This window comes from Globicephala melas, chromosome 8 (assembly GCF_963455315.2).
Source record: "Globicephala melas chromosome 8, mGloMel1.2, whole genome shotgun sequence".
In the NCBI taxonomy this organism is placed as follows: Eukaryota; Metazoa; Chordata; class Mammalia; order Artiodactyla; family Delphinidae; genus Globicephala; species Globicephala melas.
The window spans coordinates 85455315-85481525 of record NC_083321.1 but is presented as its reverse complement, the minus strand read 5'-3'; positions in this window follow the sequence as shown (position 1 = coordinate 85481525).

Below are 26211 nucleotides of genomic sequence, written 5' to 3'. Positions count from 1 at the left end.
CTCAATCTCTTAATGACCCGTTTCTTCATCTACAAAATGCAGACAATAGTACAAACCTTATAAGGTTGTTACAAAAATTAAATGAATTAATATTTCCAAAGCACTTAGAATGATACCTGGCTATATAAATGTTTGCTAAATAAATAAATCACAAATGATGAAAATATCACTTGGTGGCAGTCTTATGCAGTTGCTCCTGACTTTAGAAAAATAAGGCATTTTATTTTGTTTTGTTTTTCCTGAAATCAGAGGAAAAAGAAACTGTTAATGAAGTAGATACTAAATATACTTAACTTTCATGGATCAATAATTTTAAAATGCAGTGTCTATCAGTGATATGGCTTATTCAATATTAAATTCCATAAGACACCTCTGATAACTTTGGACCTCAGGTATGGAGACAGAATGATGGTAGCTGTAAATACTACTTTCTTCAATTGTCTGGGGCACTTGGGGATAAGAGAGATAGGCTGTGAGTGCTGAATCTGCCATCTTGAACAGAAATCTAAATTTTCTTCTTCCTGTGTGTTTTCCAAAGTTTTCATAGTGAGCATGAACTCCATAAAAATCCTAATAAAACAACATGTTTTATTTACAAGTTAGTTTTTTAATGATCCAATTCCTATTGCCTATTATTTTCTTGGAGGGGTAAGGGTAACCCATTGGTTATCCAGATCAGCATTTCTTTTAAATTGAATTAAAAAATAAATCAATTTATCTTATTTCACAGCTTGGTTTTAAAACTCTGCTTAAAATCATCTTTAAAACATGGTATTTGACAAAGCAGTCGTGTCTCTGATGCAAGTGTGCAAAAGTTTCCATAGCTGCTGTTCTACTCTGGGAAATTGCTAGGCTATCTCCATGGAAACAATTGTTTCAAATGATTAATAATATAAGTTTGAGCTCAGAGGCAAAGACCTAAGGTTGGGAGAAAGAAGGTGTATCTCTTCTCTAAGTAGAGAGAATATTGAAAGATTAGAGCAAGAGGCATTTTCTTAAAATTAAATTTCATTCTCATTGTTGGGTTTTGCTTTGTTTTGTTATGTTTGCTTCAGGGACCATGGGCATTTCTATCACTCAAGTTGTTCAGGCAGGACTTGGAAGGCTCAAAGGGCCCAACCTGTAAAACTCACTGCTTTTTCTGTCTTACTCAAAGGATCTGGGAATTCAGTAAGGAATAAATATATGCGAAGGTTGTCAGGGTTCTCTAGGGACATGGAAATGATTCCAGGAAATCATTCATTCATGTATTCATTCATTTGTTCATCATTTATTGAACCCTGTTATGTAAAAATCACTGAGCTAGGCAGACAGATAAAATATATGACTCTTGTCCTCAAGGAGGTCACCAGCAAGTGAAGCAGACAGAGAATTAAACGGAAGCTATCATCCAGGGATAAGAGTTTGCACATGAGGGCATGAAAATCCTGCACCAGCATATGGTATTTCATGTAAATTCCATAGCAGCAGGAGTTTGTTCTATATATAGACAGAAATTGACTCATATCTGGAATATTAGTAAACATTCAATAAATATTTGTTAAATGAATGAAAAAATTAGTGGAACTAATCCATCTGCAATTGTGAAAGATGTCAGCTCACAATGTATGTCCCAGTTATATTACCATAGGATGCTGCCTGTTTGCAGAGCCCCCAAGAGACAGTAGAAAATACACATAGGGCCACCCAGCCCAGTCATCATTCACTCATCATTGATTTGGTCAATATTTAGTAATCTTCTGCTGTGGGAGTACTGTAAAGGGCCTGTGATACAAAGACAAGTAAGAAATGATCCCTGACCCCATAGAGTTTATAATTTCTGAAGGAGGAGAAATGCACTAATAGCTATTATTTAAGGTTGTATATTATGAGTCTGTTGAATGAAAACTTGTTTACGAGGTATAAACAATAATAACTAATGTTTCCTGAGTGCTGTGTCATGTACACTGTACTAAGCATGTTATACATATTTTCTCACAACACTAGATGGATGGTTCATTTTTATCCTCATTTTATACATGAAGAAACCAAGGTTTAGTAAACTACCCTGGGTCATACAGTTACTATGTAGCACAGCCAAGACTCAAACCCATATCTTAACTTCTATATTTTATCAATAAATAGAGGTCAAGTAAATCCTGAATTGTTTCTATTGGGCCAGAAGACTCCAAAAGACTCATTTTAGAAAAATACGGCAAAGTTTTTTCCCCCCAGGTTTCTTCAACCCCTCACCTCTTTTCCAAAATGAAAGGAACTCCAAATTCATCCTGATGACATAGTTCATTTCACCACTCTGGAAAAATCAGGTTAGAACATGATAGTCCCAAGGAATCCAAGGATATGGAAAGAGGGATCTGATTCCATCATGTCTCCCTTCCAGCTCTGGGCTGGGTCCTCCTAAACTCTGTCTGCCAAGAATTCCACTTCTTCTCAGAACTGTCCCCTCCATCCCCATTTGCATGGTTACCATGGGAGCCACAGTATTAATCTGTCCTGATTCAGCCCTCATGGCCATGGTCACTGGTCCAAGCCTGGGCACCTGATCCAAGCTGTGCCCATCACAGACATGGTTGTTGTCTAGGGGTGGCTACCTTGCCCAAACTGGGCAATTACTGTCTTTCCTAAATTGTTTGTAACTGGATCTCACAAAGATAAGTTAGTCTGGTTCTACGTACCTAGACTGTAAACTGTATACCCAAAAATATCTTCTGCTGCTTGGATTCCACTGTTACACGGCTCCACAGTGATGACCTCAGCAAAAGAGGCAATGAAACAAACTTAGAATAAAAGTTTAAGGATACAGTCCAGGCTCTAGTAGCAACTCCCGTTGACTTTCTGAGAGCAAGCTTAGCTCTGTTCTGCCTTGGGAACAGAAAAAGAGAATCCTACTCAGCAAAGCAAAGCAATTGGGTCCCTGCCTTCTGATTCCAATTATTACTGAGACCCAGCTGCATTTCTCTTTGAATTTTCCTGAAACATCTAACATCCTTAAAATAAATTGCCTCTTCTACCTTTTTCTAGTTCAAGCTGTTTAGTTTTGTTTGTTTGGTTTTGTCATGATTATGTGCAATGACAGAGAGACTGATGGCCTAGAGTAACCGCCACTATACTCTGGGACCTTCTACCTCCCTTAAGAAGAGAGTTACAATGGCCTTGACAAGAGAGATGCTTTTCTTCCCAGCGCCTATGACACCACCACCACCACCAGTGACCTATTGAGGGCTGGGCAAGTGACAAACACCTTAAAAACATTATTTCCTTTAATCCTCACAAATACCTTCTAAGATTAAGTTTTATTATAACATTCATTTTGTTCCTGAGAAAAACTAATTTACTTTATGTGACAAAGGTCATGAATGAATAAGAAATGACTGAGTTTGGATATGAAAATAGGTCAGCGTGATGCCAGCCTCTGTAGCTGTTCTCCTTTTAGTATGCCAGAGTGCTGAGCAGAGTCCTCCTTCCTGACTTTGTCCTACAGTTTCCCTTTTCTCTGGTCCCCAAGTTTCAATTTTCCCTGGACACCAAGGGATGTTGCCAACAATAGTGGTTTGTTTCCACCCTCTTTTGGCCTTTTCCTTCTCTTTCCCAGTGGTTCTCCATTCAAAGGGAGAATGTGACTTTTCTTCTGCACATAGTGCTGCTCTTCTAATTCACCCACTTGCCAAACAGCCCCACCTCCGGTCCAGGTTGTTCCTCAAGGATGTGAATAGTCACATCAAGTTTCCAGGAATCTCTGAGATGTTGGTAAAGCCAATAAATTCCATTTAAATCTGATTTAGTAGAGCAGCAACTCCATTTGGCTTCTCACTGACTTAATTCTGTGCTGCTTCTTGAAAGAGAGAGAGAGGAAAATATCAGATTCACAAGACAGAGTAATTGAGCTCAACCTCCATTTTGAATGGGTTTTCACTATAGTCTAAAACACTGCCATCTAAAACCATAAAGTAATATGGCCTCTCTGAGTCAAGGGCAACAATTATTTAATCTCTGCAGCTGCCCAGCATGTAGTTGCTACCTGGATCTAAAGCCCACATGGCAGATGCTATGAAGTAGAGACTGTAGCTGATTTATAACAGGGGTGGGATGCAACTACCTGATATGGGCCTTTCTCTTTGGCTCATTGGGTCTGCATATTAGAGTGAGCCTGTTTGAAACCACCCATCATTGCTGCTGGATGCCTTCCCAGTTCACAGAATGAGCTCTTCTGGAATCTGCCAGCCCATCACAAAAGGGTGGGGCTTCTCAGTTGCTCTGCTCCATCCAGCTGGATTCTTTCCCTCCTACAATCACAGAAGGTACTGATTTACCTTCCACTTCCTGGAGACGTGTTGATACATTTAATTAGCCAAAACATTCTCTGTTTTTTAGATTGTCCATGCCAAGAAGAAAAATATTATTAAGAACAAGTCCAGTGCACCCTTAAAGTGTGTCCCACACCCCCATGTGGGCTCTTGGCATACACAAATATTATGAAGCAATCACACAGGAGTTGGGAATTTAGACCTCAAATTTCTCTTTTCCTCCCCACAATCTTTTTCACCTGTTTTTGGACAAACTTGGCTTGCCATCATCTCTGCTGAAAGATGGAGAGTAAGAATAAAATTTGAATCTATCAATTGCATTGCTATCAAAGTAGCTCTGGTAAAAGATTCAGGCAGAAGAGGATCAAATGATTAAAAGGAAGAGCAGGGATTTTCCTTATTGCTCTTTTCTCTATTCCTGTCCCCATGTTTTCATGAAGAATTGCGCCCTGCATTTTATTTCATTCTGTCTTTACTTCTGAAATTGGGCTTTAAGAAATCAGGTTTATTTATGCCACAACAGACTTGGGAAATGTGTTACCTTGAAAAAGGCAGAGCTAGTTATTACACAAGCTAATATGAGGTAATCTTGCCATCTCGGCCTTGTCTACACTACAGGTGAAAAGCTGGCTGCCACAGGCCATGAGCAGGCTTCCTAGGGCAGTACACCTCAGTGGGGTCCTCCCAAGAGTCCCCTAAGCCTTAAGGACTGGGTCACCTGAGGCCCCAGGAATGGGAGAAGGCCAGAAAGAGTGAACAGCTCCAAGAAGGAGTTGTTTTCCCAAAACTATAACCGAGCACTTGAACAACCAGAGATCAGAAGTTGTTCCACTCCATGTCTGAGGCCACCTCCTTTTAGCCAATTTAAGCCTCTACATTGAGTTGGGAGAGCTCCTCCATGTAGTGGGGTGAGTTGAGAGGGCTCAGCCTCAAGTCTTTCTGGCCACAATGGATGATTGGACAAAGAGTTTATACTTGAACTTTAGACTTATTCATGGTGTCTATCTTTTAATATTCAAGAAACTCTTTGTTTCACGTATGATTTATGGGCTGAAACAAAGAATTCTTAAGGGGCAAAGAAAATATATCTGTTAGCTTTTAAGGTCTTTTAGCTTTTATGTACTATTTAGATTAAAAACAAAGTGTTTGAAACAAAGGATATAGAAAGACTGAGGACCTAATTTTGCAGAGGTTCAGGAATTGAAGAATGAAATAATTTATTCAGCAGTTTTCAAATTTTTAATGCTTTAGATACAATGGAAGGTTTTGATTGCACAAAGAATCCACGAGTTCAGAAAGTCCTTAGGAACACTGTCTTACTGATGTTCTGATGACCTATATTCAAGCTGAGTTTTCACTGATATTCAGGGATTTGACCATTTGGCTCACTATGCTTAGAAAAAGAAGAGAAAATTTTTGATGAATTCATTGTATAGTTTTTCAACCTTGAAGAAATCCATTATATTCTACCATTCTCTCTTATCTTATGCTCAAGAATAACCTTGTCTCTGTTGTCCTGTGTTAGGTTCCATTGTGTCTGGAATCATAGTGCAGTGAGCCCCTCTAATACCAGAAAAGAAAAATCTTAGTAGTAATAAAAAGCCTTAGTAGTAGCCACTCATGAATGCATTGGGATTACTGAGATGTATACAAAACATTTCTTGGCAGTTGCCACTGATCAACTTTCAAACCATAGATTCACTCTCCAGTGGAGTGTATGTAAATCCCTTGCTACCCATTTCTTTTTGTTGTGTATCTCATGAAACCATGTTTAAGCTTTTGGCTTGGCAAACTCTTACTTTAAGATTAACTTGGTAGACAGCATTTATTCTGCTTCATCCTGGAAATCTCACCAAAATGAAAGTAAGAAATTTTTTTAAATTGCAAAATTCCACAACAAAGGAAGAAAACAAAACAAAATACAGCAACAAAATAACAAAAGAAAAAGGCTGCATGGTTTTTGACTCAGCAGTGGAGTAAGCAAACCAAATTTATGAAAACCTTAGGAATTGGAGGCAATAGTTGGGTAAGATGAAATAAAAGAATTAACTTAAGCAGCTAGGAACCCAGGTCTACATCCTCCATCCATTCCATATAGCCAGGCAATTACCCATCTCCCACCAACAGAAAACTGGAAGCTATTTTACAGAAACAGTATAAGAGAGAGTCCTTCAACTGGGAGTCACCTTAGGTGTAGTTCAGGATGGGGAACCAGGTCAAGGGGAGGTGGTAAATATTTATACCAAATGTATAGCACATTTTTTTCCCAATTCAATGGTCAGGACAACATGGCCAATAGGCAGGAGCTTTGTGCATCTGAGCAGCCCAGTGTTAAAGCCCCAAAGATAGTACTATCAGTTACTAGTGAAAGTGTCTAGCAAGACATCATCCAGTAATGCCCAAAGCAGCAACCCCCTTTCTGAACACCTGGATCATTATAAATTCATAAGAAGTTGCAAAATATAGTATAGAGAAGTTCTGTGTGTCCATCACTCAGCTTCCCCAAATGCTACATCTTAATTCTAGTGCATTATCAAAACTAGAAAATTGACATACTCACAATATATCCAATTAGTTTTTTAAACAATTTCATGTTTAAGTATGAACAGATAGCTAAGGATAGTCAAACATATCAGGAAATATCTTTCTTTAATTAGAAAGAAGATTTTAGAAACCAATATTGTGAGTGGCAGTGAAGACTCCAAAACATAAGAGAAAAGGGAAAAAAGAATATCCAAGAACCAAGAACAGGATTAATAAAATAACTTTAGTGAACAATAAAGAGTACCCAGAAATTAAAAATAATTGAAGCATAAAGTAAAACAAACAAAACAATAAAAATGAACAAACAAAACTTCAGTGTAAAGGTTGAAAGAAAAATTTATGTATAATATTGTGACTGTAATTGAGAACACTACTGTATAATTAGAATTTTCAAGGAGAATAGAACTTAAATTTTCCCACCAAAAACAAGTAAATATGTGAGATGATGGATTATTAACTCAACAGTGAGAATCCTTTCACAAGGTGTATGTATATCAGATTATCACATTGTACACTTTAAATTTCTTACAATTGTATTTGTCAATTATATCTCAATAAAGCTGAAAAAAAAGAAAAATTTTGATAATTTCACAGAAGGTAGAACAAAAAAAAAAAGGAAAATAAGAGATAAAAGAAGAAAGTTAAAGAATCAATTCAGGAGGTTCCATATCCCAATAATAGAAGTTACAGAAAGAGAAAACAGACAAAAGAGAGGGGGAAAATAAGCAACAAAATAATTGCAAAAAATGTCAAGGCCATGAATTTTTACTGGAAAAAACCAGACAAATTACTCCACCAACTAAGGGCCATGAGTTTTTAGATTAAAGGATTCCATTGGATATTCAGCACAATGGATAAAAAAGACTCACATTTATATGCATTACTATGAAATTTAAGAAAAATACTATAGACTATCAGAGATTAAAAACATGTCATACATATAGTATAATGATTCAGAATGGCTTTGAACTTGTCAAGAGCAACACTGAGAACCAGAATAAATCCATGCCTCCATAATTCTGGAATAAATTCAACATAAAATTCTATATCTAGAAAATTTATTGATTAAGTGTGAGGATAGACTATAGACTTTCAAACATGCAAGGACTCAGAAAGTCTATCCCTCCCACCCACACGCAGGCTCACATGCACTGACACTCTTTATGAGGAAGCTGCTAGAGAATGTGCTCCATAAAAACAAGGGACAAGGCCAAGAAAAGAGGAAAAGACAGGATCTAGTGATCAGATCAGACTCAAGGGAAATGCAAAGAAATCCCCAGCTTAATAATTAAAGGCAACCCCAAGATGACAGCTGTGAAACATAGAGACCATACTTCATGTTGGAATCGAGCAGAAAACTATGAGAAATATGTTTCCAAGGATATGAAATTGATAAGATGTCCGATGTGCTGCATATATTGAGAGAAAGTTTTAGGTGACTGGGAGAGAGTTTGTTGATGAATAGATAAGTGCATAGAAAACTAAGCAAACAGAGTACAATGCAATTTTTAATTCCAGGAAAAAAAACAAATGCAAGAAAGTAAAAGTAATTTTAGTATACTACAAGGCTCAACTGAGAATATGTCTACATTGTCATACTAATGTAAGTACTGAATGCTGGTTTAATCATAACTTGTTACAATCATTTCAGGAAAATGAGGCACAAATACAGTGGAGAGCTAAATCCTCATCTTCCATAGAACCACAATCATTAATACCAAACCCCCTAAATTAAAAAGTGGTCCAATAATCATGTTACTTATAGATGTGGAGGTAAATACTGAAATAAACAACCAAACAAATTTAGAGTAGTTGTCCCTGGGAGCAGGAAATGGGCAAAATGTTGGGCAGATGACAGTTGTTTTGTTTAGTTTAATTTTGTTTCAATAATAATAATTATGGAAATTTTGATTTTTTTAAACTGTGTGCATTTATAGCTCTGATAAAAATAAACATTAAGTTAAAAAAAAGATTAGAAAGAATAAGGATTAGCCCAGAATAGATAAGTCTCCAGCAAATAGTAATACGATAACCTGAGTTTAAAGGAGACTGACAGTATTGGGGGGCAGTTTTATAGGACCTATCCACATTCAAGAAGTGGAGATTAATTACTCTAAGGATTCTCAGACATAGGTACTAAATGATAAAATGATAATGGAGAAGCCAGATGTTCATTTATGTTCTTGTTTCATCAAGTGCAAGAGTCATTCTGATAGGAGGGGCTATGTTTACTGCTAATTCAGCATGCTCTCCTCTACTCTTCTACAGCCCATCCAGCAATCCTCATCTAAGAAGAGCACACGGGAGAAGCAGAGTAAGGAACATCTTCTGTGGTATAAGCCCTCACTGTAATACATCCACCGTAATAAGCAGAGACTTTGCTTGTTGCCAAGAACAAGATTCTTTAATCTACCCTATTTATAGAGTCTTTGTCATTAGCCATATGGATCAAGAGAAGTCTAAGTTGTTAAGTTTAGAAATCCTGGCAATGTGTAATTTATTTGGAAAACAAATAGTCTGAATCTTATACAGTTAGAATGCTACCTTTGTAAGCATTTTAGAGATGTAGATGGAAATGGAGATAAAGAACACACAACATATTAGAATGATTTCATTAACTTATTAACACATTAAGCAAGAAATAAAATTTGTCCCTAGCCAAAGGGACTGATTAAGATAAGGTTAAGTGATTAACTAGAAGAAATGTGCTTTAAATAATCTTCTAAGGCTCAGCAAACATATTGGTCAGCAAACATCATGAACCTGTGGATGCAAGATGTATATAATAGATTCAAGGGATGTCTATATAGACAGGATGTATGTATAGGAGGGGTGAGGTGAGAGTGGGGGCTGAGAAGGTAATAAAATCATTATCCAGATTTTAAATATACTTTCAAAGGTATTTTACTATATAAATTGTGATTCTGGAGATTGGTTCAAGATGGCAGAGTAGAAGGACATGTGTTCACTCACTCTTGAAAGAGCACCAGAATCACAACTAACTGCTGAACAATCGACAGGAAGACACTGGAACTCACCAAAAAAGATACCCCACATCCAATGACAAAGGAGAAACTTCAATGAGATAGTAGGAGGGGCACAATCACGAAAAAATGAAATCCCATAACCACTGAGTGGGTGACTCACAAGCTGTAGAACAATTATACCACAGAAATCCACCCACTAGAGTGAAGGTTCTGAGCCCCATGTCAGGCTTCCCAACCTGGGGAAGGGACTCCATTCTTGGAGGGCACACACAAAGTAGTGTGTGCATCAGGACCCAGGGAGAGGGAGCAGTGACCACATAGGAGACTGAACAAGACCTACCTGCTAGTGTTGGAGGGTCTCCTGCAGAGGTGGACAAGGACATTGGCAGCAGAAGTTATGGGAAGTACTCATTGGCATGAGCCCTTCCAGAGTCTGCCATTAGCCCCACCAAAGACCCAGTGCTGGGTTGCCTCAGGCTAAACAACCAACAGGGAGGGAACTCAGCCCACCCATCAGCAGACAAGTGGATTAAAGTTTTACTGATCTGTTCCCACCAGAGCAAAACCCTGCTTTATCCACCACCAGTCCCTCCCATCAGGAAACTTGCACAGCCTCTTAGATAGCTCATCCACCAGACGGCAGACAGCAGAAACAAGAAGCACAATCCTGCAGCCTGAGGAACAAAAAAAACAATCATAGAAAGACAGACAAAATTAAAAGGCAGAGGACTATGTCCCAGATGATGGAATGAGATAAAACTCCAGAAAAACAATTAAATGAAGTGGAGATAGGTAACCTTCCAGAAAAAGAATTCAGAATAATGATAGTGAAGATGATCCAAGACCTCGGATAAAGATGGAAGCAAAGATGGAGAAGATGCAAGAAATGTTTAACAGAGACCTAGAAGAATTAAAGAACAAACAAACAGAGATGAACATACAATAACTGAAATGAAAACTACACTAGAAGGAATCAATAGCAGAATAACTGAGGCAGAAGAACGGATAAGTAAACTGGAAGACAGAATGGTGGAAGTCACTGCCACAGAACAGAATAAAGAAAAAAGAATGAAAAGAAATGAAGACAGCCTAAGAGACACCTGGGACAACATTAAACACACAAACGTTCACATTATAGAGGTCCAAGAAGGAGAAGAGAGAGAGAAGGGACCCAAGAAAATATTTGAAGAGATTATAGTTGAAAACTTCCCTAACTTGGGAAAGGAAATAACCAGCCAAGTCCGGGAAGCACAGAGAGTTTCAAGCAGGATAAACCCAAGGAGAAACATGCCAAGACACATATTAATCAAACTATCAAAAATTAAATACAAAGAAAAAATATTAAAAGCAACAAGGAAAAAGCAACAAATAACATAAAAGGGAATCCCCATAAGGTTAACAGCTGATCTTTCAGCAGAAACTCTGCAAGCCAGAAGGGAGTGGCAGGACATAATTAAAGTAATGAAAGGGAAGACCCTACAACAGCACACTCTATCCAGCAAGGATCACACTCAGATTCAACAGAGAAATGAAAAGCTTTACAAACAAGCAAAAACTAAGAGAATTCAGCACCACCAATCTGGCTCTACAACTAATGCTAAAGGAACTTCTCTAAGTAGGAAACACAAGAGAAGAAAAGGAGCTACAAAAACAAACCCCAGGGCTTCCCTGGTGGTGCAGTGGTTGAGAGTCCCCTGCCAATGCAGGGGACATGGGTTCGTGCCCCAGTCCAGGAGGATCCCACATGCCACAGAGCCACTGGGCCTGTGAGCCATGGCCGCTGAGCCTGCGCGTCCGGAGCCTGTGCTCCACAATGGGAGAGGCCACAGCAGTGAGGGGCCTGCGTATCGCAAAAAAAAAAAAAAAAAAACCCAAACAATTAAAAAATGGTAATAGGAACATACATATTGATAATTACCTTAAATGTGAATGGATTAAACCATCCAATCAAAAGACACAGACTGTCTGAATGGATACAAAAAGAAGACCTGTATATAAGCTGTCTACAAGAGACCCACTTCAGATCTAGGGACACATACAGACTGAAAGCGAGAGGATGGAAAAAGATATTCTATGCAAACGGAAATCAAAAGAAACCTGGAGAAGCAATACTCATACCAGAAAAAATAGACTTTAAAATAAAGAATGTTACAAGAGACAAGGAAGGACACTACAAAATGATCAAGGGATCAATCCAAGAAGAAGATATAACAATTATAAATATATATGCACCCAACATAGGAGCACCTCAATACATAAGGCAAATGGTAAGAGCTATAAAAGAGGAAATCAACAGTAACACAATAATAGTGGGGGACTTTAACACCTCACTTACACCAATGAACAGATCATCCAGACAGAAAATTAGGAAGGAAACACAAGTTTTAAATGATACAGTAGACCAGAGAGATATACGTTACATATATACAATGGACTATTACTCAGCCATAGAAAGGAACGAAGTTCTTCGCTCAGGTCATTTGTAAGGACGTGGATGGATATAGAGACTGTCATACAGAGTGAAGTAAGTCAGAAAGAGAAAAACAAATATCATATATTAACGCATATATGTGGAATTTAGAAAAATGGTATAGATGAACCGGTTTGCAAGGCAACAATAAAGACACAGATATAAAGACCAAACGTATGGACACCATGGGGGAAAAGAAGCCAGGAGGGGTGGGATGAACTGGGAGATTGGGATTGACATGTATAAACAAATATGTATAAAATAGATAACTAATAAGAACCTGCTATATAGCACAGGGAACTCCACTTCACTGTACACTAGAAACTAACACAACATTGTAAAGTAACTATACCCCAATTAAAAAAAGAATTGTGATTCTACCATGTCTAAACTAGATACAGTGAATTCCAATACATAGTCAAAATCATCTGAGAGTGAAATATTTCATTTCTTCAGGTAAGTGGTAAGTAGGTAAGTGTTGGGGTTTGAAGTTAGCTTTGTAATATAGCAAAGAGTAGAAGAATTGTATCAATTTTAATAGACTTAACCTGCTATTTTAAATAATACTAGTCCTCTTTAATCTTGGAATAACCATATGAGTGAATGCTAGCTCAGGAGCCAGATAACTGTTCCTCCTGGGAGAAGTCTCATTCCCTAATGCCAACCTCTGATTTTCAAACCATTTTATTTGATTTCAATCAATATCTCAGATTTGGCCTTTTTTTTTTTTGTGATACCCGGGCCTCTCACTGTTGTGGCCTCTCCCGTTACGGAGCACAGGCTCCGGACACACAGGCTTAGCAGCCATGGCTCACCGGCCCAGCCGCTCCGCAGCATGTGGGAGCTTCCCGGACCGGGGCACGAACCCGTGTCCCCTGAATCGGCAGATGGATTCTCAACCACTGCGCCACCAGGGAAGCCCTGGCCAATATTTTTAAAGTGCACACATTCTGGTATTGCTTGGAAGCTTTTCTTAGCTACTAATCCTTCTTGAAACCTTTATTTATTTCACATTTTGAAAATGATACACAAGATAAACTCACAGGGACCATCCCATTTATTTATTGAAACGTTTCATTAGCTTTGTATCAAATACCTTTCAATTAAAACACTTGTGATAGAGACATTTTCCTCCCCAAAATCCCAGATCAAAAATAATTTTAATTGTCTGTAGATCTATTTCTATACTGTGATGCCAGTTCACTGAAGGGATAAAGGATAGGGCAAGGAAATATATATATATATATATATATATATATATATATATATATATATATATATTTAATGGTAGTGATAAACTGAGTGGCTCTGTTGAGGAGAAGAAGAGAAGACAATAGTATAGCCAAAGAATTCCTTTTCTTGACAAGAAAGAATATCCAGGCAGATGTTGTCATGGAATGAAATTGCATCTTTTCTTTAACTGAATCTCACGTGGAGAAAATATTCAAAGACCTTCCCTCCAGTGGCAGCATCTTCCCCCAGCAGTTTATTGTAGGCTGCCATGAGTTATGTAAACAGTGCCTACCCAACAATTGCCCCTGACCCAACAGAAATCAGACCCAACTGTTGATTAGAATTCAGCTCTCAGGACGAAGGAGGATTCATTAGGGAATTATAATTTAAGATAGTAGGTATCTTGTATTTTAGCTGGTAATAAGGAATCATTTTTTGTACGAAGAAAACCATTAGTAGGTTTTCAGACTTGGAAGGGAATATGTAATTCCTTCAGTTCCCTTTCCCTTTCATCCTACCTTAATAAACTCCCTTTCATCCTACGTTAATAAACTCCCTTTCATATCTTTTTCAGATCAGGCTCACTTGGATGCTTGAAATGTCAGGGTGTTCCTTCCACTGGTAGCCTGTTTATTCACTTGGCTCCCAAAAGTGGATTCAGAATTCAGCAGATGAAGCCTTTCTATTGTGCTCTCCAGATAGTGAGAGTAGCAGGTGGGACATCTTTTTTTTTTTTTTTTTTTTTAATTTTTTAATTTATTTATTTATTTTTGGCTGTGTTGGGTCTTCATTTCTACACGTGTGCTTTCTCCAGTTGCGGTGAGTGGGGGCCACTCTTCATTGCGGTTCATGGGCCTCATTGCAGTGTCCCCTCCTTGTTGTGGAGCATGGGCTCCAGTCACGTGGGCTTCAGTAGTTGTGGCGCACGAGCTCAGCCGCCCCACAGCACGCGGGATCCTCCCAGACCAGGGCTTGGTCCCGTGTCTCCTGCATTGGCAGGCAGATTCTTAATCACTGCACCACCAGGGAAGTCCCCAGGCAGGGCATCCTTACAGTTTCAACTCATGAGGAAATAAAATCGAAGAAGCAGCAATTCACTCAAAATAGAAAAAGATTAAGGTAAGTAGAAAATATCTATATATTTAAGTTTTATGCCCCTAAATCTATTCCTTACTGGAACTAACCCCTTCCTCATCTCCTTATGGTTTCTATGGAGTTATTAATCAAGGGATCTTACCACAATGGTAGATATGTGACCTAGGCTTGCTAATCAGAATATCCTATCAAAGTTTGGATAGGATTGGTCAAAGATAGGCACATAACGCAATCAGCATCCTTTTGGGGTATTGATATAGATATTGGGAAATAATAAATATGTGGAAGCCCAGAGCTTTCAAGGTCCACCTTTGCTACTCCTTAGGGATAACCTTCCAGAAATGGAAACTGATCAGAGGAAAACAGCCAAGAGAAGAAGAAATAAAGTCCTGTGTGAGTACTTGGATCTGGTTGTGCTTTCCATTAAATAAGGCAATACATTATCTTGTTTTAAGTTACTGTACATTCTTCCCTTAATGGTTTCATTTCCTCTCTATGACATGTATTGTAGTCTAGATTGCCTTATAAATCCCAAGATGAAACACATATCTTAAAAGAATAATGAGAGTCAAGTACCACTGAAAATAAATATTATGTTAAAATATCCAGTGAAACCTATTATACTTCTAAGTGGGGTCTCAAACAAAAAAAGTCAGACAGACTAATTCTTACAAGACTTCAAAACAAGACCAGACAGTTCTCTAGAAAGAAAAGCAACAGGGAACCCTAGTCTCAGCAGGGGGAAACAGCATAAATGAACAAATCTCTTCAGTCTCTGCTTTCAATAATTCTATAATAATTGTCTGAAGCTGTTCTTAATTAGATTCAATTATGGGATTAGTTTGAATTATATTATGAGGCATTGATTTACAGAATATAACCACTGAAGACCTAGGTGTTGAATGCAGTAAATGTGTTACAATCCTGTGTAACGAAATTGCAGCAGGGACCAGAGAGACTATTGATCTATTTATAATGAATTTATGTCCAAATTGCTTTTTATTTCCAGTTAATAAATCTAATGTGAGTAGGGAAGAATTTATTTAGAAGTGGCACCCATTCATTAGGGAGGGACAGAGAAATGTGCTGGGGAAATCCAGTTGCAGGAGCCTCTGAACTTGCAGGTTTCTGGAAAGGTAGTCTTAGAGGAGAGAACTGGAGAAGTAACATTCACCACTTCCTTCATGAATTTGGTATAAAAATTTCTACAATCTTTCTTTGAGGAGTTTCTCAAAATGACATATGTGATAAAGTTCAAGGAGACATAAATATGGTATAATCTGGAAAGTAAATCAGATTCATTTCAAAAGCCATGGCTAATTCCTAGGGTGTATGTTAGTGATACTCCAATGTTGAAAAGCTGAGGGAGGTGTTATAAGGGCATTTATTTCAACCTAACCCAAGAAGAAATAATATTGATAACAGTTAACTTTTGTCAACTGGTTACTATGTGCCAAGCTGTGGGCTAAGCAATATACTCCTCTTAATAATATCATTATTAGCCATATATTGTAGACAAAGAGGTTGATAAAGTAAAGATGGCTAATCTTCTGGGACATAAATTTTACATCCAGTTACAGGGAAAAATGAGTTATTTGCCTATGTATTTAAAACATGTTTATACTCATGGTGGATTGCATTAATGGCTATGATTCTTCACCATCCTGCAGCCATGATCTTTGCTAGTGATTCTGCAATTACTTCCACTGAAAAGATGCAGTATATTACTTTGCCCCCAACTTTGGATTTAGCCATGTGACTTATTTTGACCAAAGAAATGTTAGTGGACTGGACGTGAGCAAAACTTAAAGACTACTTACATGATGGGACTTACTTTCTTGTATCCCAATTATTGTTCTTCTTCCTCACTGGTCACAAGAGGAAGATGAGAGACAAGTAGATTCCAGCTGAGCTGCCCCAGCCAAGTCCCGACCATATCGGTCAACTCCTATCTACCTAGGAGTCCCTTAGTCCAGTCAAGTTGACACATACAATTAACTATTATAGGGTTAGATTACAAAATTTGGTGTCAGAGAGACTTGGATTCAATTCTTCTCTCTACCACTTTTTAAACTGTGTGAACTTCTGCAAATCACTTGAATTATTGTTTCCCCATCTGAAGAAAAAGAAGATCCATCTCCCTCATGCTCTAGCTGGAAGGAGTAAATGAGTTACATGTGTGAACTGTTTAGGCTGAGATTAACACACAATAACTATTTTGATAATTTATAGTTATTATCATTATCCTCATTATTTCTGGAATAAGCATAAAATCTATATCCATGCTGTCCCATCATCAAATCTGTACACCTGTTGGGATGTTAAACATATACCCTAAGAGTTAGTTATAGATCTTACAATACCACTCCTGGGCATATATCCAGAGAAAACCATAATTCAAAAAGACACATGCACACCAATGTTCACTACAACACTATTTACAATAGCCAAAACATGGAAGAAACCTAAATGTCCATCGACAGATGAATGGAGAAAGAAGACGTGATATATATATATATATATATATATATATATATATAATGTAATACTACTCATCCATAAAAAAAGAATGAAAAATAATGCCATTTGCCACAACATGGATGGACCTAGAGATTATTATACTAAGAGATTACTATACTAAATCAAGTAATCCAAACAGAGAAAGACAAATATCATAATATCTCACTTATATGTGGAATCTAAAACAAAATACAAATGAATTTATTTACAAAACAAAAAGAGACTCACAGACATAGAAAAAAACTTATGGTTAACAAAGAAGAAAGGGCAGTGGGGGGAGGGATAAATTAGAAGGTTGGGATTAACATATACACACTACTGCATATAAGATAGATAACCAACAAGGACATACTGTAGAGAACAGGAAACTATACTCTATTTTGTAATAACCTAAACCTATAAGGGAAAAGAATCTAAAAAGTCATATATATATATATATATATATATATATATGACTGAATCACTGTGCTGTACACATGAAACTAACATATTATAAATTAAGTATACTTCAATTTTTTAAAAAGTAGCCTCTGAGAAGAGAACTGGGATATAAAGAAGACATTGTATGCTTTTAAAAATATTGATTTAGGGGGCGCCTTCAAGATGGTGGAGGAGTAAGATGTGGAGATCAACTTCCTCCCCACAAATACATAAAAACTACATCTAAATGTGGAACCGCTCCTACAGAACACCTACTGATTGTTGACAGAAGACCTCAGACTTCCTAAAAGGCAAGAAACTCCCCACATACCTGGGTAGGTCAAAAGAAAACAGGAAAAACAGAGACAAAAGAATAGGGATGGGACCTTCACCTCAGGGAGCTGTGAAGGAGAAAAAGTTACCACACACCAGGAAGCCTCTTCACTGGCAGAGACGGAGGGGTGGGCAGGGCAGAAGCTTTGGAGCCATGGAGGAAAGCACAGCAACAGGGGTGCAGAGGGCAAAGTGAAGAGATTCCTGGACAGAAGATCAGTGCAGACCAGCACTAAACAGCCTGAAAGGTTTGTCTTCTCACCTGCCAGGGTGAGTGGGGGCTGGGAGCTGAGGCTAGGGCTTCGAAGGTCAGATCCCAGGGATAGAACTGGGGTTGGCTGTGTGAACATAGCCTGAAGGGGGCTAGTGCACCACAGCTAGCCAGGAAAAGTCTGGACCTGCCTAAGAAGTAAGAAACAATTGTTTTGGGGTGTGCGAGGAGAGGGGATTCAGAGCACCACCTAAACGAGCTCCAGAGATGGGTGTGAGCCTTGGCTATCAGCACAAACTCCAGAGAGAGTCATGAGATTCTAAGGCTGCTGCTGTAGGCACAAAGAAAACTGTGTGCAAGCACAGGTCACTATCCACATCTCCCCACCCAGGAGCCTGTGCAGCCCGCCACTGCAAGGTTCTGTAATCCAGGGACAACTTCCCTGGGAGAGCACACGTCGTGCCTCAGGCTGGTGCGACATCACACCAGCGTCTGTCACCGAAGGCTTACCCCGCATTCCATATCCATCCCTCCCCCCCGACCTGAGAGAGCCAGAGCCCCCTAATCAACTGCTCCTTTAACCCTGTCCTTTCTGGGTGGGGAACAGATGCCCTCAGGCTACCTACACACAGAGGTGGGGCCAAATCCAAAGCTGAACCCCAGGAGCTGTGCGAACAAACAAGGAAAATGGAAATTTCTCCCAGCAGCCTCAGGAGCAGGGGATTAAATCTCCACAGTCAACCTGATGTACCCTGAATCTGTGTAATACCTGAATAGACACTGAACCATCCCAAAATAGAGGCAGTGGAATTTGGGAGCAACTGTAAACTTGAGGTTTGCTTTCTGTATCTAATTTGTCTGTGTTTTTATGTTTATCTTAGTTTAGTATTTAGAGTTTATTGTCTTTCATAGATTTGTTTGTTGATTTGGTTGCTGTCTTCCTTTTTAAAAAAAAATATATATATTTTCCTTTTTCTCTTTTTGTGAGTGTGTATGTGTATGCCCTTTTGTGTGATTTTGTCTGTACAGCTTTGCTTTTGTCACTTCTCCTATGATACTGACTGTTGGGTATTTTCTGTTTGTTTGTTTTTAGTATAGTTTTTGGCACTTATTATCATTGGTGGCTTGTTTTTTGGCTTGGTTGCTCTCTTCTTTCTTTCTCTCTTTTTTTTAATACTTTTTTATTTCAATAATATTTTTCTATTTTAAAAACATTATTATGATCCACCAGAGGGCAGAGAGCAGAAGCAAGAAGAACTACAGTCCTGCAGCCTGTGGAAAAAAACCACATTCACAGAAAGATAGACAAGATGAAAAGGCAGAGGGCTATGTACCAGATGAAGAAACAAGATAAAACCCCAGAAAAACAACTAAATGAAATGGAGATAGGCAACCTTCCAGAAAAAGAATTCAGAATAATAATACTGAAGATGATCCAAGACCTCGGAAAAAGGATGGAGGCAAAGTTCGAGAATGCAAGAAATGTTTAACAAAGACCTAGAAGAATTAAAGAACAAACAAACAAGAATGAACAATACAATAACTGAAATTAGAACTACACTAGAAGGAATCAATAGCAGAATAACTGAGGCAGAAGAACAGATAAGTGACCTGGAAGGCAGAATGGGGGAATTCACTACTGTGGAACAGAATAAAGAAAAAAGAATGAAAAGAAATGAAGACAGCCTAAGAGACCTCTGGGACAACATTAAACACAATAACATTTGTATTATAGTGGTCCCAGAAGGAGAAGAGAGAGAGAAAGGACTAGAGAAAATATTTGAAGAGATTATAGTCAAAAACTTCACTAACATGGGAAAGGAAATAGCGACCCAAGTCCAGGAAGCACAGAGAGTCCCATACTGGATAAACTCAAGGAGAAACATGCTGAGACACACAGTAATCAAATTGGCAAAAATTAAAGACAAAGAAAAATTATTGAAAGCAGCAAGGGAAAAATGACAAATAACATACAAGGGAACCCCCATAAGGTTAACAGCTGATTTTTCAGCAGAAATTCTACAAGCCAGAAGGAAGTGGCATGATGTACTTAAAGTGATGAAAGGGAAGAACCTACAACCAAGATTACTCTACCTGACAAGGATCTCATTCAGATTCGATGGAGAAATCAAAAGCTTTACAGTCAAGCAAAAGATAAGAGAATTCAGCACCACCAAACCAGCTCTGCAACAAATGTTAAAGGAACTTCTCTAAGTGGGAAACACAAGAGAAGAAAAGGACCTACAAAAACAAACCCAAAACAATTAAGAAAATGGTCATAGGAACATACATATCGATAATTACCTTAAACGTGAATGGATTAAATGCTCCAACCAAAAGACACAGGCTTGCTGAATGGATACAAAAACAAGACCCCTATATATGCTGTCTTCAGGAGACCCACTTCAGACCTAGGGACACATACAGACTGAAAGTGAGGGGATGGAAAAAGATATTCTATGCAAATGGAAATCAAAAGAAAGCTGGAGTGGCTATATTCATATCAGATAAAATAGACTTTAAAATAAACAATGTTATAATAGACAAGGAAGGACACTACATAATGATCAAGGGATCAATCCAAGAAGAAGATATAACAATTATAAATATATATGTACCCAACATAGGAGCACCCCAATACATAAGGCAACTGCTAACAGCTATAAAAGAGGGAATCAACAGTGACACAATAATAGTGAGGGACTTTAACACTTCATTTACACCAATGGACAGATCATCCAAAATGAAAATAAGTAATGAAAGAGAAACTTTAAATGACACAATAGACCAGATGGATTTAATTGATATTTATAGGACATTCCATTCAAAAACAGCAGATTACACTTTCTCCTCAAGTGCACATGGAACATTCTCCCGGATAGACCATATCTTGGGTCACAAATCCAGCCTCAGTAAATTTAAGACAATTGAAATCATATGAAGCATCTTTTCTGACCACAACGCTATGAGATTAGAAATGAATTACAGGAAAAAAACCATAAAAAACACAAACACATGTAGGCTAAACAATATGCTACTAAATAACTAAGAGATCACTGAAGAAATCAAAGAGGAAATCAAAAAATACTTAAGAGAAAAATGACAATGAAAACACGACCACCCAAAACCTATGGGATACAGGTAAAAGCAGTTCTAAGAGGGAATTTTATAGCTATACAAGCCTACCTCAAGAAACAAGAAAAATCTCAAGTAAACAATCTAAACTTATATCTAAAGGAACTAGAGAAAGAAGAACAAACAAAACACAAAGTTAGCAGAAGGAAAGAAATCGTAAAGATTAGAGCAGAAATAAATGAAGTATAAACAAAGAAAACAATAGCAAAGATCAATAAAACTAAAAGATGGTTCTTTGAGAAGATAAATGAAATTGATAAATCATTAGCTAGACTCATCAAGTAAAAGAGGGAGAGGACTCAAACCAATAAAATAGAAATGAAAAAGGAGAAGTTACAACAGACACCAAAGCAATACAAGCATCCTAAGAGACTACTACAAGCAACTCTATGACAATAAAATGGACAAATTCTTAGAAAGGTATAACCTTCCATGACTGAACCAGAAAGAAACAGAAACTATGAACAGACCAATCACAAGTAATGAAACTGAAACTGTGATTAAAAATCTTCCAACAAACAAACGTCCAGGATCAGATGGCTCCACAGGTGAATTCTATCAAACATTTAGAGAAGACATAACACCCATCCTTCTCAAACTCTTCCAAAAAACTGAAGAGGTGGGAACACTCCCAAACTCATTCTATGAGACCACCATCACCCTGATACCAAAACAAGACAAAGATACTACAAAAAAAGAAAATTACAGACCAATATCAGTGATTAGTATAGATGCAAAACTCCTCAAAAAAATACTAGCAAGCAGAATCCAGCAACACATTAAAAGGATCATACACCAAGATCAAGTGGAATTTAACCCAGGGATGCAAGGATTCTTCAATATACACAAATCAATCAATGTGATACACCATATTAACAAATTGAAGAATCAAAACCATATGATCATCTCAATAGGTGCAAAAAAAGCTCGACAAATTTCAACACCCATTTATGATAAAAACTCTCCAGAAAGTGGGCATAGAGGGAACCTACCTCAATATAATAAAGGCCATATATGACAAACCCACAGCAAACATCATATTCAATGGTAAAAAACTGAATGCATTTCCTCTAAGATAAGGAAGGAGACAAGGATGTCCACTCTCACCACTATTATTTAACATAGTTTTGGAAGTCCTAGCCATGGCAATCAGAAAAGAAAAAGAAATAAAAGGAATACAAATTGGTAAAGAAGACGTCAAGCAGTCACTGTTTGCAGATGACATAATACTATACATAGAGAATCCTAAAAATGCCACCAGAAAACTACTAGAGCTAATCAATGAATTTGGTAAAGTTGCAGGATATATAATTAATGCACAGAAATCTCTTGCATTCCTATACACTAATGATGAAAAATCTGAAACAGAAATTATGGAAACACTCCCATTTACCATTGCAACAAAAAGAATAAAATACCTAGGAATAAACCTACCTAGAGAAACAAAATACCTGTATGCAGAAAACTATAAGACACTGATGAAAGATATTAAAGATGATACCAACAGACGGAGAGATATACCACGTTCTTGGATTGGAAGAATCAATATTGTGAAAATGACTATACTACCCAAAGCAATCTACAGATTCAATGCAATCCCTATCAAATTACCAATGACATTTTTTATGGAACTAGAACAAATCACCTTAAAATTTGTATGGGAACACAAAAGGCCCCGAATAGCCAAAGCAGTCTTGAGGGAAAAGACGGAGCTGGAGGAATCAGACTCCCTCACTTCAGACTATACTACAAACCTACAGTAATCAAGACAATATGGTACTGGCACAAAAACAGAAACATAGATCAATGGAACAAGATAGAAAGCCCAGAGATAAACCCACACACCTATTGTCAACTAATCTAACAAAGAAGCCAAAGATATACAATGGAGAAAAGACAGTCTCTTCAATAAGTGGTGCTGGGAAAACTGGACACCTACATGTAAAAGAATGAAATTAGAACACTCCCAAACACCATACACAAAAATAAACTCACAATGGATTAGAGACCTAAATGTAAGACTGGACACTATAAAACTCTTAGAGGAAAACATAGGAAGAACACTCTTTGACATAAACTATAGCAAGATCTTTTTTGATCCACCTCCTAGAGTAATGGGAATAAAAACAAAAATAAACAAATGGGACCTAATGAAACTTCAAAGCTTTTGCACAACACAGGAAACCAAAAACAAGACAAAAAGACAACCCTCAGAATGAGAGAAAATATTTGCAAATGAATCAACAAAGGATTAATCTCCAAAATATATAAACAGCTCATGCAGCTCAATATTAAAGTAACTAACAACACAATCCAAAAATTGGCAGAAGACCTAAATAGACATTTCTCCAAAGAAGACATACAGATGACCAAGAAGCACATGAAAAGCTGCTCAACATCACTAATTATTAGAGAAATGCAAATCAAAAGTACAATGAGGTATCACCTCACACCAGTTAGAATGGGCATCATCAGAAAATCTACAAACAACAAATGCTGGAGGGGATGCTGAAGGGGAGCCTCTTGCACTGTTGGTGGGAATGTAAACTGATACAGCCACTATGGAGAACAGTATGGAGGTTCCTTACAAAACTATAACTAGAATTACCATATGATCAAGCAATCTCACTACTGGGCATATATCCAGAGAAAACCATAATTCAAAAAGAGACATGCACCCCAATGTTCATTGCAGCTCTATTTACAATAGCCAGGTCATGGAAACAAACTAAATACCCATCGACAGATGAATGGATAAATAAGTTGTGGTACATATATACAATGGAATATTACTCAGCCATAAAAAGGAACAAAATTGAGTCATTTGTTGAGAAGTGGTTGGATCTAGAGACTGTCATACAGAGTGAAGTAAGTCAGAAAGAGAAAAACAAATATCGTATATTAACGCATGTATGTGGAACCTAGAAAAATGGTACAGATGAACCAGTTTGCAGGCCAGAAGTTGAGACAGAGATGTAGAGAACAAAGGTATGGACATCAAGGGTGGAAACCGCCGTGGGTTCGGGAAGGTTGTGTGCTGAATTGGGTGATTGGGATTGACATGTATACACTGATGTGTATAAACTTGATGACCAATAAGAACCTGCAGTATAAACAAACAAACAAACAAACAAAAAACACTTTCTTTTCTTTAGTTTCTTTCTTTCTTTCTTTCTTTCTTTCTTTCTTTCTTTCTTTCTTTCTTTCTTTCTTTTTTCTTTCTTTCTTTCTGTTTTTTCTCACTTTGCTTCCAACCCGTGTGGCTGACAGGCTTTAGGTGCTCCGGCCGGGTGTGAGGCATGTGACTCTGAGGTGGGAGAGCTGAGTTCAGCACATTGGCCCACCAGAGACCTCCTGGCTCCATGTATATCAAATGGCAAAAGCTCTCCCAGAGACTCCAATTCAACACTAAGACCTAGCTCCACTGAACAACCAGCAAGCTACAGTGCTGGACACCATATGCCAAACAACTAGCAAGACAGGAACACAACCCCACCCATTAGCAGAGAGACTGCCTAAAATAATAATAAGTTCACAAACACCCCAAAACACACCACCAGACGTGGTCCTGCCCAAGAGAAAGGCAAGATCCAGCTTCATCCACAATAACACAAACACCAGTCCCATCCACCGGGAAGTCTACACAACCCACTTAACTACCTTAACCCACTGAGAGCAGAGACCAAAAAAATGGGAAGAACGGCCTGGCAGCCTGCAAAAAAGAGACCCCAAATACATTAAGTTAAGCAAAATAAGAAGACAGAGAAATACACAGCAGACAAAGGAGCAAGGTAAAATCCCACCAGACCAAAAAAAAAAAAAAAAAAAAAATGAAGAGGAAATAGGCAGTCTCCCTGAAAATGAATTCAGAGTAATTATAGTAAAGGTGATCCAACATCTTGGAAATAGAATGGAGAAAATAAAAGAAATGTTCAACAAGGACCTAGAGGAACTAAAGAGCAAACAGACAATGATGAACAACACATAACTGAAATTAAAAATTCTCTAGAAGGAAGCAATAGCAGAATAACCAAGGCAGAAGAATGCATAAGTGACCTGGAAGATAAAATAGTGCAAATAACTATCACAGAGTGTAATAAAGAAAAAACAATGAAAAGAATTGAGGACAATCTCAGAGTCTCCTGGGACAACATTGAATACACCAATATTGAAATTATAGGGGTCCCAGAGAAGAAGAGAAAAAAAAAAAGGGACGGAGAAAATATTTAAAAAGATTATACTTGAAAACTTCCCTAATATGGGGAAGGAAATAGTGAAGCAAGTCCAGGAAGCACAGAAAGTCCCATACAGGATAAACCCAAGGAGAAATATGCCAAGACACATATTAATCAAACTATCAAAAATTAAATACAATGAAAAAATATTAAAAGCAGCAAAGGAAAAGCAACAAATAATGTACGAGGGAATCCCCTTAAGGTTAATAGCTGATCTTTCAGCAGAAACTCTGCAAGCCAGAAGGGAGTGGAAAGACATATTTAAAGTAATGAAAGTGAAAAACCTACAACCAAGATTACTCTACTCAGCAAGGATCTCATTCAGATTTGACAGAGAAATGAAAACGTTTACAGAAAAGCAAAAGCTAAGAGAATTCAGCACCACCAAACCAGCTGTACAACAAATGATAAAGGAACTTATCTAGGCAGGAAACAGAAGAAAAGGAAAAGACCTACAATAACAAACCCAAAACAGTTAAGAAAATGGTAATAGGAACATACATATCGATAACTACCTTAAATATAAACGGATTAAATGCTCAAACCAAAATATATAGGTTGACTGAATGGATACAAAAACAAGACCTGTATATATGCTGTCTACAAGAAACCCACATCAGACCTAGGGACACATACAGAGTGAAGGGTAGGGGATGGAAAAAGATATTCCATGCAAATGGAAATCAAAAGAAAGCTGGAGTAGCAATTCACATATCAGACAAAA